Below are 13,847 nucleotides of genomic sequence, written 5' to 3'. Positions count from 1 at the left end.
GAACTCAGTCAATTTGAAACAAATAATGTTTGGACCTTAGTGAAAAGACCTAAAGATTATTCAATAATTGGCACAAAATGGGTCTTTAGAAACAAATTAGATGAGCATGGAAATGTAATTAGAAATAAAGCAAGACTGGTTGCTAAGGGATATAATCAAGAAGAAGGAATTGATTTTGATGAAACCTTTGCACCTGTTGCTAGATTAGAAGCCATTAGACTTCTACTTGCTTATGCTTGCTTTATGAAATTCAAACTATTTCAAATGGATGTTAAAAGTGCATTTTTAAATGGATATATTTCTGAAGAAGTATATGTAGAACAACCCCCTGGATTTGAAAATCATGCTTTTCCCAATCATGTCTTTAGATTAAATAAAGCTTTATATGGTCTAAAACAAGCACCTAGAGCATGGTATGAAAGGCTAAGCAAATTTCTACTAAATAATGGTTTCTCAAGAGGCAATGTGGATACAACTCTATTTATTAAAAGAAACCAAAATGATATGCTAATTATACAAATTTATGTTGATGACATAATTTTTGGGTCTACTAATGAATCCCTTTGTCAAGACTTTGCTAAGCTTATGCAGGGAGAGTTCGAGATGAGCATGATGGGAGAACTCACCTTCTTCCTCGGACTCCAAATCAAACAATCAAAAGAGGGAATCTCCATCACCCAAAGCAAGTACACCAAGGAACTACTCAAAAGATTTGGAATGGAGAACTGCAAACCAATTGGCACACCAATGAGTCCCTCATGTAAGCTTGACAAGGATGATGAAGGTAAAAGCGTAGACTTAAAATACTATAGAGGTATGATTGGCTCATTATTATATTTAACTGCAAGTAGGCCTGATATCATGTTTAGTGTTTGCTTATGTGCAAGATATCAATCTAATCCTAAGGAATCTCATTTGAATGCTGTTAAAAGAATCCTTAGATACTTAAATGGTACACAAACTATAGGGTTATGGTACTCTAAGGACTCACAAATTAATTTGTTAGGATATTCTGATGCTGATTTTGCTGGATGTAAATTAGATAGAAAAAGCACAAGTGGAACTTGCCAATTTCTTGGAGTTAACCTAATCTCATGGTTTAGCAAGAAATAAAATTCGGTGGCACTGTCTACGGCTGAGGCCGAATACATTGCAGCCGGAAGTTGTTGTGCTCAAATCTTGTGGATTAAGCAACAACTCGAAGATTTTGGAATCAAACTTAATGAAACACCAATAAAATGTGATAATACAAGTGCTATAAATCTATCTAAAAATCCAATACAACACTCAAGATCTAAACATATTGAGATAAGACATCATTTTATAAGAGAACATGTTCAAAACAAAAATATAATTCTTGAATATGTTTGCACTGAAAATCAATTAGCTGATATCTTTACAAAGGCCCTTAGTGAGGAAAGATTCTGTGAAATTAGGAGAAATCTAGGAATTCTAGATCCATTTGTCTGAAATTTCTCAATTTCCAAAGAATAGATGTCAAAAACTCTTAGAGCTCAATTTTCAACATCTATCCTGGTCCCAAAAGCTCAGGTTTATCACTCTAAAAACTTATCATTGAGCAAAATTCTTTCTCCCAAAATTTTGAATTTTTCTGGAATTTATTTGCATTTTTCCTGATTTTCTGAACTTCATGAGTCGACCCCCATGAGTCGACTCAATGGCAAACTTGTAAATCCCACCAACTTCCATCGGGTTCATTGTTTTTAAAACGGGAAACCTTGTTTATGAGACGACTCATCTTCTCGTCGTTCTTCTTCCGAAAGCCGTCCTCTCCAAACTTCTGTTTTACTTCAAATCCAAGGATTAATTTCGAGGCAATTCTCCCTCCTCCTCTCCACCAAAAATCGCCTCCTTGAAAAGGATTTTTCTGTGCTTTCTCGCAGTGTTAGGCGCGGGTGGAACGTGCCCTAGAACTTCACCGTTCATTCAAAATCTACTTCTTTTCTCCACCAAAATTCTTCTTTACTCTTTTGTGATCCCTCCTCCACTGAATTCAAGTCTTCTTGTCTGCTACCTTATTGGATATGGCTCCAAAGATGAAACTTCCCCAAAGAAGGAAATCAATCCGAGAGCCTGAGGAAATTGTCCGAAAGAAAAGGCATGCTCAGTCTTCCACTGTTCCCAATCCAGTTTCAGTACCTGCTCAAGGTCCCTCTCAACCCTCCATAAGCCCCAGTGTAAATCTTCTTTCTGATAGAAAAGTAGAAACCGGGAAAAATATAGATTTTCGGTTCTTTGAGAAAGAAGGCTTTACTTTTGCTACCAAGATCAAAAATCAAGGATGGGAACTTTATTGCTCTCTTAAGGAAGTCACCTATGTTGATCTAGTCAGAGAGTTCTACCAGAACCTAAATTATGGAAACGGGTCTGTGACTTCAACTGTAAAGGAGATTGACATCTGTTTGGATTCTAGGATATTGGGAGAGATACTTCAGTTGCCTAGTGAAGGATACTCATATATGGAACTCCCAATTAAAGAAGAAGAGATCAGAATTATCTTAGGAGAAGATTTTTCAGGAAGTTTAAACAGATTGGAAGCAAAGCTACTGTCCATTGAGATGAGGGTCCTGCATCAGATTGTGACAAAACTATTCTTTCCTAGGAGTGGTAGACATGACTTACTATCTGGCAGAGATGTATGTGTCATGTTTCATATCATCACTCAGACCCCCCTAAACCTCCCTACACTTATGATAGAGGCCATGAGAGAAACTTTGAACAGATCCAAGGCACACTTGCCTTATGGTATGGCCCTTACTAGAGTTTTTAGGAGGTTTGGAGTTAGCTGTGAGGGGGAGACACCTACCAAGCTCTCACATGTGGACACTTTCAACCAACACAGCCTGCACCGAATGGGAATTACAAAGACTGTTGGTGGTTGGATCAAGGGCTCTGAAGAAAGAACTGAGGAGAGAGCTGAGGAAAGAGCTGAAGACAGAACTGAAGGCAGAGTAGAAGAAGGTCCATCTTCTCCTGTACATGATTTCAGGGCAGCTTCACCAGATACCCAGTTCATTCATGATACTGAGGCTGGCCCTTCTGAGTTTACTAGGATGCCCACACCAGTGTATCAGCCAGAGAGCAGAGCACCTCATTCAGAGTTCAGACTGGCTGACGATCAGATCGAGCATATATCTCAGCGTGTGGCTTCTTTGTTGTCTAGCCAGTGGAGTAGTACTTCTTTTGCACCTGGAGCTACTTCTTCTGATCAGACCATTACTCCCCACATCTCCACTATATTTCAGATGATTTCAGATCAGTCCATCAGGATACAGCAGCTTGAGGATACAGTCTGGAGACTTACTGGCAGAGTTCTTGACTTGCAGGGGCAAGTCCTTGCATTGGCCCATCCCCAGCCACAGGAGTCTACCATTGAGGTCACAGACCTCACTGCAGAGGCTGGCAGGCTCAGAGGAGCACTAGAAGGTGGATATGAGCTACTGAGGAAAGAGATCAGAGGATCGAGTGAGCATGCTACCACCCAGTTCACTGCTCTACTTCAATCTGTTTCCAGAGCACTGAACGTACTTGATTCTATCAGACTCATGATATCAGCCCTAGTATCTCAGCATTCTCAGCCACCTAGTTCATCTCGTTCTCCTGCTCGTGCCATCACCTCCACTCGTGGCAGAGGCAGACGGGGTAGAGGACGCACTTCTGATCCATCATCTTCTCATACTATATCTGATGACTCTGATCATTGACTTATCTAGATCTTAGGAGTTAGTATCTTGTTCTAGGATCTATACCTTGGGGCCATGTATTGCCATTTAGCTGGTTGAATTCTATGTATTGAAATAATTATGATTTTAATGGAATCATCTTTTACCTATATTTCTACCTCTTTGTAATGATTATATTTTGGTTATATTTTAATCTTTGATACATCTGTTGAAATATTATCTTCTCCTTATTGTTGTTTGCTATTGATAATTGCTATATTAAGGGGGAGCAAACATCTGTGAAAAACTCTAAAGAGGAAGAAATTAAAGAATATTTTCAGAAAAGGAAAAGAAAGAGTTAACTATGTTTGATGATGTCAAAAAGGGGGAGAAATTAAAATTAAACAAAAATTGATATTAGACAAAAAGCAAAACCCTAAATTATGAAAAAAAAAGGGGGAGAAATTAAATTAAAACAAATATTGAAGAAATTAAACAAATATTGGAAAAATTAGACAAAAACAAGGATTGAAAGATTAAACAAAACTTTGAGAAATTTTGGTATCGAAATTTGGTATCAGACAGAGAAATTTGGTATCAGACAGAACTTTAATCCATCAAAAGCAAAATCATGAGTACAATGCAAATAAGTATTTTTTATATATATGCTCTGATATTCAAACTTGCTTTTGAAATTTTACTCACCTTGAGACATCAATAAGAAATTTGTTTTACTCTGATACATCCTACAATTTCTTTCAACTTGATCTGATACATGATAACATTTGATCCGATACAGTGTGAAGGTTTCTCTAAAATATTATAACATTTGCTCTGATACTGTATGAAATTTTCTCTGATACATTAAAAATTTTCTTGCTCTGATACATTATAAAATCTTTTCTGATATCATTGTAAAAATTATTTTTGCTCTGATACATAGAAAAAGTTATTTATCTTCTCTTGCTCTGAAATATCTTGAACTCAAAATGATCTAATACCCTTTTCAAATCTTTAAGAAAATGGACAAACTATTTTTGCATTTATATTACATGCCAAAAGAATCATACTCTTTTCAAGCATATACACCCATAATGGATTCTTTTGAAATTAATGCATTAACATAAATATTTTTGTTCATATGTTTTGTCATCATCAAAAAGGGGGAGATTGTTGCTCCTAGATTGATTTTGATGATTACAAAGCAGATTGAAGGGATACAAACAATTGAAAAAGTCCTTATGCTCTTCAAGGGCAAAATCGTAATTTTGCTAAAATCCTTATTTGATAATATCATTTGGTAGAACAAATGATTTGAAATCTATTGGTGAAAATTTCATTATGTTTGGACTAATATTTTTGAAGTTATGAAGGTTTGAAGTGCATGAGTCGACTCATGAGTCAACTCATGGCACTATGAGCTGAATGGCACGAAAAAATTCCCATGGCATGCTGGATTTTTGGCTTGGCACGACCTGTGAGTCGACTCATGAGTCGACCCACAAGGCATGAGTCGACTCATGAGTCGACCCCTGCTGATTTGAGCCGAAAAATTCAGAAATCAGATCTTCTGGTCTGTTGCAACAGAAGTCGACTCATGAGTCGACTCCTGAAGCATGAGTCGACTCATGAGTCGACCCCTGCGACGGGAAATGTCAGCAACGGCTATTTTTTTGCCCGTTTTAATTGCCATTTATGCTTCCTAAAAATCCTCTAACGGCTCTTTATCTGCCTAAATTGTTTTCTCTTGCTTCTAATGCTACAAAATGCTTTAAATGATGAAAGAAATTGCAGATTAAATAGCGGATCAAACGTGAAGAGAAAAGAGAGGAAAAAGAGAAGAACAGAAGAGAGGATCCAAAATTTGCAAGAAAAAGCCTGAGATCAACGAAATATCCATAGAAAAAGAGAGAGGATCCACAATATACCAGAGAGATTGTGAAAGAGAAAAGGAAGATCTTTCAAGGAGAGAATTCTTCACGCCTATTGTTTTCAACCTTGATCTAGAGATCATTCAAAGCTTTCAAGAGATCTTCAATCAACAATCAACCTCTTCTCAAGCGTTCAACCGTTCATTCATCTTGAGAAAATCTGAAAAAGGGGTTCTTCATTTGAGTAAAGCTTTTATTGTTATATTTGCTCATTTAAGGAGCTGTTATTGTATTCATCTGTGCTCTAAATATTCTTACTCTTTGTGAGTTTTTGCTCTTGTTTTTGGAGGATTTCCAAAACAAGAAAAGGTTGATCCGAACCTGAAATCGGAGTGTTTTGGGTTGGCTTGTACCCGGGAAACAAGTGTTCTAGCTTGGGATAGCTAGGGTCGGAGTTTCCGACGTCCTGTATTCTAGCTTGGGATAGCTAGTGTCGGAGTTTCCGACGTTTTGTATTCGGGTTGAATACAAAGGATAGTGGATTGAAATTCCCAAGTGGGATCTTGGGGAGTGGATGTAGGTGCAAGGTTAGCACCGAACCACTATAAATCCTTGTGTTTGTGGTGTGCTTTATCGCTTTATCTTATTTCTTTATTATATCCTTGCAATACTACTTTAGATAATTAATATTGATTTAAAGCCATTGTTTCGTTCTTCATAAGTCATCTATTGGGCTTAAAATTTTTAGAAACCCAATTCACCCCCCCTCTTGGGTTGCATAGCTGGGCAACAATTGGGCATAGGGTTTTTGGTGTGTACCCTAGGGTTTCTACCTAGGGTTCGGGAAGTGAGATTTGTGTGCCACGAGTGTCGTGAGTTCACCAAATTTTAGGGAGAGATCCATCAGCCTCTCAACCAATCGTGCAAATGATCCAGAGCATCCGAGGAGTCGGCACACATCGATCGAAGGAGTTCGATCAACGTCAGCCATCAAAAGGGTGAAATCACGAACTAGCATTCGTGAGGAGCTGATCAGACGAAAACTTCATGTGGATGATCCGCAGAGGTCAGACACTAGTGTGACTGTGATGTGATGATCAGAGCCCCCCGACGGTGATCAGATTGTGGTGATCGACTACCCACAAAAGGTGATGTGTTCTGAACACAGTACAGTAAAAAGTTTACTGTTTCAAATTTAAATTTTAAATTTAAATGCATGCTATTGTATCATATTTAGATCCTAGTGTAGGGTTAATTAGTATTAATTAATGAGATTAATTAATAATTTTGCTGTAAAATAGTAATTTTAAAAAAGTTTTAAAATTACCATTTCGCTTAAAATGGTATCAGAGCATGGTTCTAGAATATGATATACCTATGCATGCGTAGATTAAGGTATAATCTATAAGTTCAAATTTGAAATTCAAAATTTAAAATTTGAATTTTGAAATTTAAATTTTGAAATTTAAAATTTGAAATTTGAAATTTGTTTGAAATTTTAAATTTGAAATTTGAAATTTGAAATTCAAAATTCAAAATTTAAAATTCAAAGATTGGAAATTTGAAATTTGATTGAAATCTCAAATTTAAAATTTAAAATTTGAAATTTGAAATTTAAAATTTAAAATTCAAAATTTAAAATTTAAAATTCAAAGATTGAAAATTCAAAATTTGAAATTTGGTTGAAATCTCAAATTTGAAATTTGAAATTCAAAATTTAAATTTTGAAATTAGTATATTTAGATATACTTGATCTAAGTAGCAAGTAATCTAATTGGGTTGGTTGCCATGGCCATCCGGTCATAGGAGAAAAGTAGGGTTTAAAGGCCCTCTCTTCCCATTCGATGGGGTCTCCTATGGCGGTAGGGATGCCGATGTAATTATATCCCATGTCGATGAAGAAGCGAAAGTACTTAATTATAAAATTTATCATGAATATATTAGATTAGCTCTAAAAGAAAATTTATGATTTATTTTGAATTATTTTCTGTTATGAAATGAGCAATAGGATTGCTGTTTATGAATTGTGCTGACCCGTTTGTGAAATGAGTCAACACATTTGATGAACAGAAAAAAAAAATCTTTCAAAATTTGAAAATTATTTTCGAAATACCAAACACTGACCGATCAGCCCAAGTACTTAATTAAAAGAATTAAATATTGTCTAGTAGGTCTAGAATTGTGAATTAAGACCTAAGACAATTGCATAAACTTGTGGGTCAATGGGTTAGATGAATTAGGTCCATAATTGGGTTAGACCTAAGGTTAGCTTAAAAAATAGACTAAATGGAGTAATTGGTCAAATCTAATCAAAACTTGAATTAGATTAGGTCAAGGATACTCTAGACTCAACTTCAATAGTTGTAGTTGAATGGGTCCATGTCTTTAACTAGACCAAGATGGACTTAATTCATGGCTATGCAGTAGAGCCCTATTTACTAAGTTGATCAAAATTAAAACTAATGAACTGGTTGGTGTCTAAGGTAAGTTCGGTAGTTTTGACCAGTGGTTCTTAAGCGGGAGCTACTCACATTGATTCGATCATTGACGAGTTAATGGCAAAGCCCCACCACTGATCTCACTTACTTGGCCAATCTGGTAAGTTAGATTTTGATTAGATCACTTGGTGATTAGAGCTCACCCAAGTCATTAGGTAAATCAGTGTGACTGATTTAGGTGCTTTAATTAAATCCTTTTTAATCTGACTTGGTGAAGTCAGTGGGAGGATTGAAATTGGCTGGATGATTTTTTCTCTACTATTCTTTAATAAAATCCTCAAAAATTATTAGGTCTCTAAAATGATTAAGTTATAATGATAACTAAGTCAATGCCTCCCATTAAGTGAGTGATAATGAGTCCATTAGTTCAATGATCATTGGAGGCCCAAAGGCCTGGTGCTCATTGGCTAATGGAATTATCATTCATAATATGATAATTTGGTTGAGTCTTTTTGATGGTGGTTAGGTTGGCCGGCCAAAGTCGGGCCTGATCATTTATTGGTCTGATTCACCAAATTAAGTCATGTTAATGGTTGGACCTAACCAGATCTTTTCAGTGGAGGCCAAAGCCTACTGATTAGGTTCTGGGATAAAATCAATTACTAGAAGTTGTTTAGAGAAACAACTGGTTAAGAACCTACCCATAGATGCACATGGGTTGACCAACCAAAGTTGGGCTCGTGTGTAGTCTGTGTGGATTTTAGTACCTATTAAGGAATTAAAGTAATTCTTCGAATTAGAGGTTGAGGCTACCAGTTCGTAAAAATATTGGAAAAAACTTTAGACTAAAGTCCAAGTCTTTAGTATTAATTTATGTACTAATAGAGGTCTGGTTTTTCTTTATACAGCTATGGCCACTACCCTGTCGCTCCGGTCATTATTAGATAATGACAAGCTCATGGGACCTAATTTCGATAGCTGGTATCGAAAATTGAAAATCATCCTTGAGCATGAGCGGATCCTTTATGTAGTAACGGATCTAGCACCTGAGGAGTCAGCTCCGAACGCTAGTAAGGCGATCCGAGACACTTACTAGAAGTGGCTCAATGACCGCACTACCGTCCGATGTATTATGCTGGCAGCAATGAATGACGAGTTCAGCCGCAGGTTTGAGAACGCCCAGCCACAGGAGATGCTTCAAATGTTGAATGACTCCTTTGGCACGCCTGACGACGTTGAAAGGCACAAAACTAGTTATGCCATTTTCAATGCTTGGATGAGGGATGGGGCCTTAGTCACTGATCATGTACTGTATATGATCGAGATGATTGAGCGCCTAAGCAAACTGGGTTTTCCTCTGCACGAGCAGCTCGATAAGGATGAGATCCTTAATTCCTTGCCCAGGTCCTTCCTCCCATTCCTTACTCATTTTCGAATGACAAAGCCTGCAGTAAACTACCACGGGTTGTTGGGGTTGCTGCAGAACTTTGAGAAGGATCACCAGCTCCATAAGGAGTCGGTGAATATAGTGGGAGGGTCTTCTTCTCATCGTCGACCCTTTGGGAAGGGGAAGAAGAACAAGAAGAAGAAGAACAAGAAGGTGCAGCCTCATGCTGGGACGGTTGCACAAGATCAGACCAAGAAGCGCAAGCCCGACCAGAGCCAGGTGGAGTGCTTCTTTTGCAAGAAGCAGGGGCATTGGAAGAGGAACTATCCTCAATACATTGCCTCCCTGGACCCGAATAGGCCGAAGAAGAAGTAAGGTAATTATATGATAACTCCTTGCAACTTTTCCATATGTGATACTACTGCCTGGGTATTGGATACCGGAAGCCCTTATCATATTTGTAATTCGATGCATGGTCTGCAGGTCAGTAGGAGATTTGATGAAGGAGAGAGGTTCCTGAACGTTGGAGATGGAAGCAAAGTTTCAGTTCTAGCTTTAGGAATCATGAGTCTTGTAATCAATTCTCGTAATGTAATTCTGAGTGAATGTCACTATTGTCCTAGCTTTTTATTAAATATTATTTCTGTAGGCCTTTTGGCCATGTACGGTTATGATTTTTTAATAAAAAAAAATATTTGTAATATCATTTTGAATGGTGTTACAATGTTTGTTGGACAATTAAATAATAGAATTTACTTACTATCACAGCCTGTTAATGTAGTTCAAAACTTCGGTAAATACCCTAGAATAGATAATGTGTCAGAAGTCTATCTTTGGCACTGTAGGCTAGGTCATATCAATAAGAATAAGATAAACAGGTTGGCTCAAGAAGGAATTCTTGAACTTGGTGATTGTGAATCACTTCCAACCTGTGAGTCTTGTCTTCTTGGAAAGATGATCAAGTCACCTTTTACTGAAAAATGTGAGCGAGCCAGTGAACTCTTGGGTCTGGTACATTCTAATGTATGTGGACCTATGAGCTCAAGTGCAAGAGGTGGATATTTCTACTTCATAACCTTCACAGACGACCTATCGAGGTATGGGTATGTCTACTTAATGAAGCATAAGTCAGAGTCGTTTGAAATATTCAAACTATTCCGAAATGAGGTAGAAAAACAAACTAAAAGTGTATTAAAATTCTTCAATCTGATCGAGGAGGTGAATACCTTTCCAATGAGTTTCTGACATATCTAAGGAAGAATGAGATTCTCTCTTAGTGGACTCCTCCTGGAACACCACAGCATAATGGTGTGTCTGAAAGGAGGAATCGGACCTTATTGGATATGGTTCGATCCATGATGGGGTTTGCTAGTCTGCCGATCTCCCTCTGGGGATATGCGCTCGAATCGGCTTGTTACCTTCTAAATAGAGTTCCGAGTAAGTCTGTAGCCAAAATGCCATATGAGATATGGATAGGACGTAAGCCAGTACTTTCACACCTTAGGGTTTGGGGGTGTCCGGCTTATGTTAAACGTTTAATTACAGACAAGCTTGGACCTAGGTCTGACAAGTGTAATTTTATAGGGTACCCAAAAGAGACCAAAGGGTATTATTTCTACCTTGTTGATGAGCAAAAGGTGTTTGTCAGCCTTAAGGCAATCTTTTTAGAAAAGGAGTTCCTTAGTGAAGGAACTGTTGCCTCTAAGGTCGAACTTGACGAAGTTCGACAGGTGGAAAATCTGACACATGTTACTGAACCTGAACCGGATTTGATTAGATCAAATCTGGAGCCCATTGATTATGCACCCTTAAGGCGGTCTGGTAGAGTACCACATCAATCGGACAGATACTATAGTTTTTTGGTCCGGGATGGCGATCCTGTGGAACTTGATGAAAATGATGAGGATCCGATCACCTACATTGATGCAATGCAGAGACCTGACTCTGAGAAATGGCTAGAGGCCATGAAATCTGAAATGGAGTCCATGAAGGTCAACGATGTGTGGACATTGGTTGACTCACCCGAAGGAGTGAAACCCATAGGGTGTAAGTGGGTCTTCAAGAGGAAGAGGGTGCAGACGGAAAGATGGAGACCTATAAAGCCCATCTAGTTGCCAAGGGATATCGTCAACGTTATGGTATAGACTATGATGAGATGTTTTCTCCTGTGGCAATGCTCAAATCCATTCGGATTATGCTTGCGATAGCTGCCCATCTAGACTATGAAATCTGACAGATGGATGTGAAGATAGCTTTCCGAAATGGAGAGCTGGACGAAGAGGTGTATATGATACAACCTGAAGGGTTCACATCCACAGATGAGTCTAAGGTATGTAAGCTACAAAGGTCCATTTATGGACTTAAACAGGTATCTCGGAGTTGGTGTTGGGAAATGTGTCCCAAAAAGCCAATCGTCAAGCTGTTGACGGTTGAGCAACCAAGTATTGTAATTGATTTGTTAATAAATAAAATATATTTGGCATTTTCATCATAAGCTTTCATCTTCTAATGAACTCCGTTGTTATGATGAAGTCCTTAAGACTATTTAAGTTCGATAAAGAGAGGATTTATCGATTAGTCCTTAAAACTGTTCACGACCAAATGATAGGCTGTTAATAAGGACGACAGCTTCTATCGAGCATAGGTCGCTGTAGGCCATATGGGTTGGTTGTCCTCTTAACCAAGGAGTGTGGAGACACTGGTATGGCATACAGGTGAGATGTAAGGGTACATCATCATTGAACGTGACCAACTCCAGAGTATTCTACTGTCGAGAATATCTCTGATGGGATATAGGTATAAGTGTCCCTTAGACTTGAGATCGCCTCAGTGACTTGCAAGCAACTCACTGTGCTTTGGTACTGGACTAACTGAATTTCTAATTCAGGGACGGAAGGCTTCTGGGCATAGTCAAGTACTTGCGAAGTCAGAGTGTGATCGAGATGGGATTGACCACTCCAAGAGTTGAAGAAGAATGAGTCGCTGTATTTCAATTTAGCAAAACCTTGGCCAGGGTAATCCATTAGATGGATTTGATATTTTGAAATACAATGTGGACAACCTGATCAGAGTTGACAGTTGAACTCTGGGATGTCCTATGATCATTTTGGTCAAGGGGATGAATTATATGAAAACTATATCCGCATGGGTTCTAAGGATGTTGTTCTACACATTCGACCTATCCGATCGTCGGGTACCATTGCTAGATGGTCACTTCGATTGGTATAGAAATTTGTTCCTATGCTACCGGCTTAGGTTCGGACCTATGAGGTCACACACATTAGAGTTCATGATCCGATCGGATGGTTGATCAACGATTAAGAATCGTTCTAGGGTTAGATGATCAATACGATTGATATTTAACCCAGTGCAAGTGTTGCAGGAGGATCGATTAGCAATTCGATTGCTAATTAGCTTAATTTGATTAAGCCAATGGGCTGAGATTAAGTCTAATTAAATATGATTTAATTAGATTTGGTTTGGACTTGATTGGATCAAGTCCAATTGGTTTATTGGATAAGCCAAGTGCAAGGAAAGACTAGTCCTAGTTCAACTAGGACTTGGGTCAATCTAATTTCTAATTTGATTAGAAAATTAAATCAGATTTAAATCTAATTTAATCTGATTAAATTAGGTTCTTAATTGGGTTAAGACCTATTTTAATTGGGTTGATCTAATTTTGATTTGATTTGGTTTGGAAACCAAATTAAAACAAGTTATGAGACAGAATCCTAGTAGGACTAGGATTCCACCTTGCACCACATAAACCTTCTCCACGCCCTCTCTCTTATTCAACGCCAATCTCCACTTATTTTGTGCGACAAAAGCCCTCTCTCAGATCTCTCCACGTTCACAAAAGGTCTCCTCTCTTCTTTCTTACATGGAAGGTGATTTGGATCAAATCTAAAAGGAATAAGTTTGGATTTCGAATTCTATGAGATAGAGTTTTAGAAATCCAAAACTCTTTCAATTTTGCACCGAATTTATCCAAATTTTTTTTGGAATTTTCGTGGCTTTTAGGGTTTACATTGTATACCCTTTTCTAGTGATCCATGCACGAAAATATGGAGGAGGTGCTCAAGAGTTGGGCGTCCCTTTACTTGCCATGTTTGGATAAGCCTTGATTAGGTGTTTGACCTAGACAAGGACTCTATCATATCTCTCTATATAAGATGAGTTTCTTTGTGAAATTTTAAGGAGAGATATTTTTTTGAGAGGCTTTCTACCATCCAAAAATCAGAGAGAAATACCTTTGGGTTGTAGAGATATAAAATACACAAGTTAGGGCATTTAGAGAGAAAAACGTGAAGAAGAAGAGGGTCTTCTTCTAGGGTTTTTATTTTCATATCTTTCCTCCTTCCATCTTGAGTTTCCTGAGAGCGTCTCAGATCTGAAACTCCTCCTTCTACTTTCCATCTTTGGAAGAGTCCAAATCAAGAAGAAGGAGGTACCTGATCAACCATCAAAG

The sequence above is a fragment of the Elaeis guineensis genome, chromosome 3 (genome assembly GCF_000442705.2).
Source record: "Elaeis guineensis isolate ETL-2024a chromosome 3, EG11, whole genome shotgun sequence".
NCBI lineage: Eukaryota > Viridiplantae > Streptophyta > Magnoliopsida > Arecales > Arecaceae > Elaeis > Elaeis guineensis.
The sequence above is the reverse complement of the archived record's forward strand: the minus strand, read 5'-3'. Positions refer to the sequence as shown.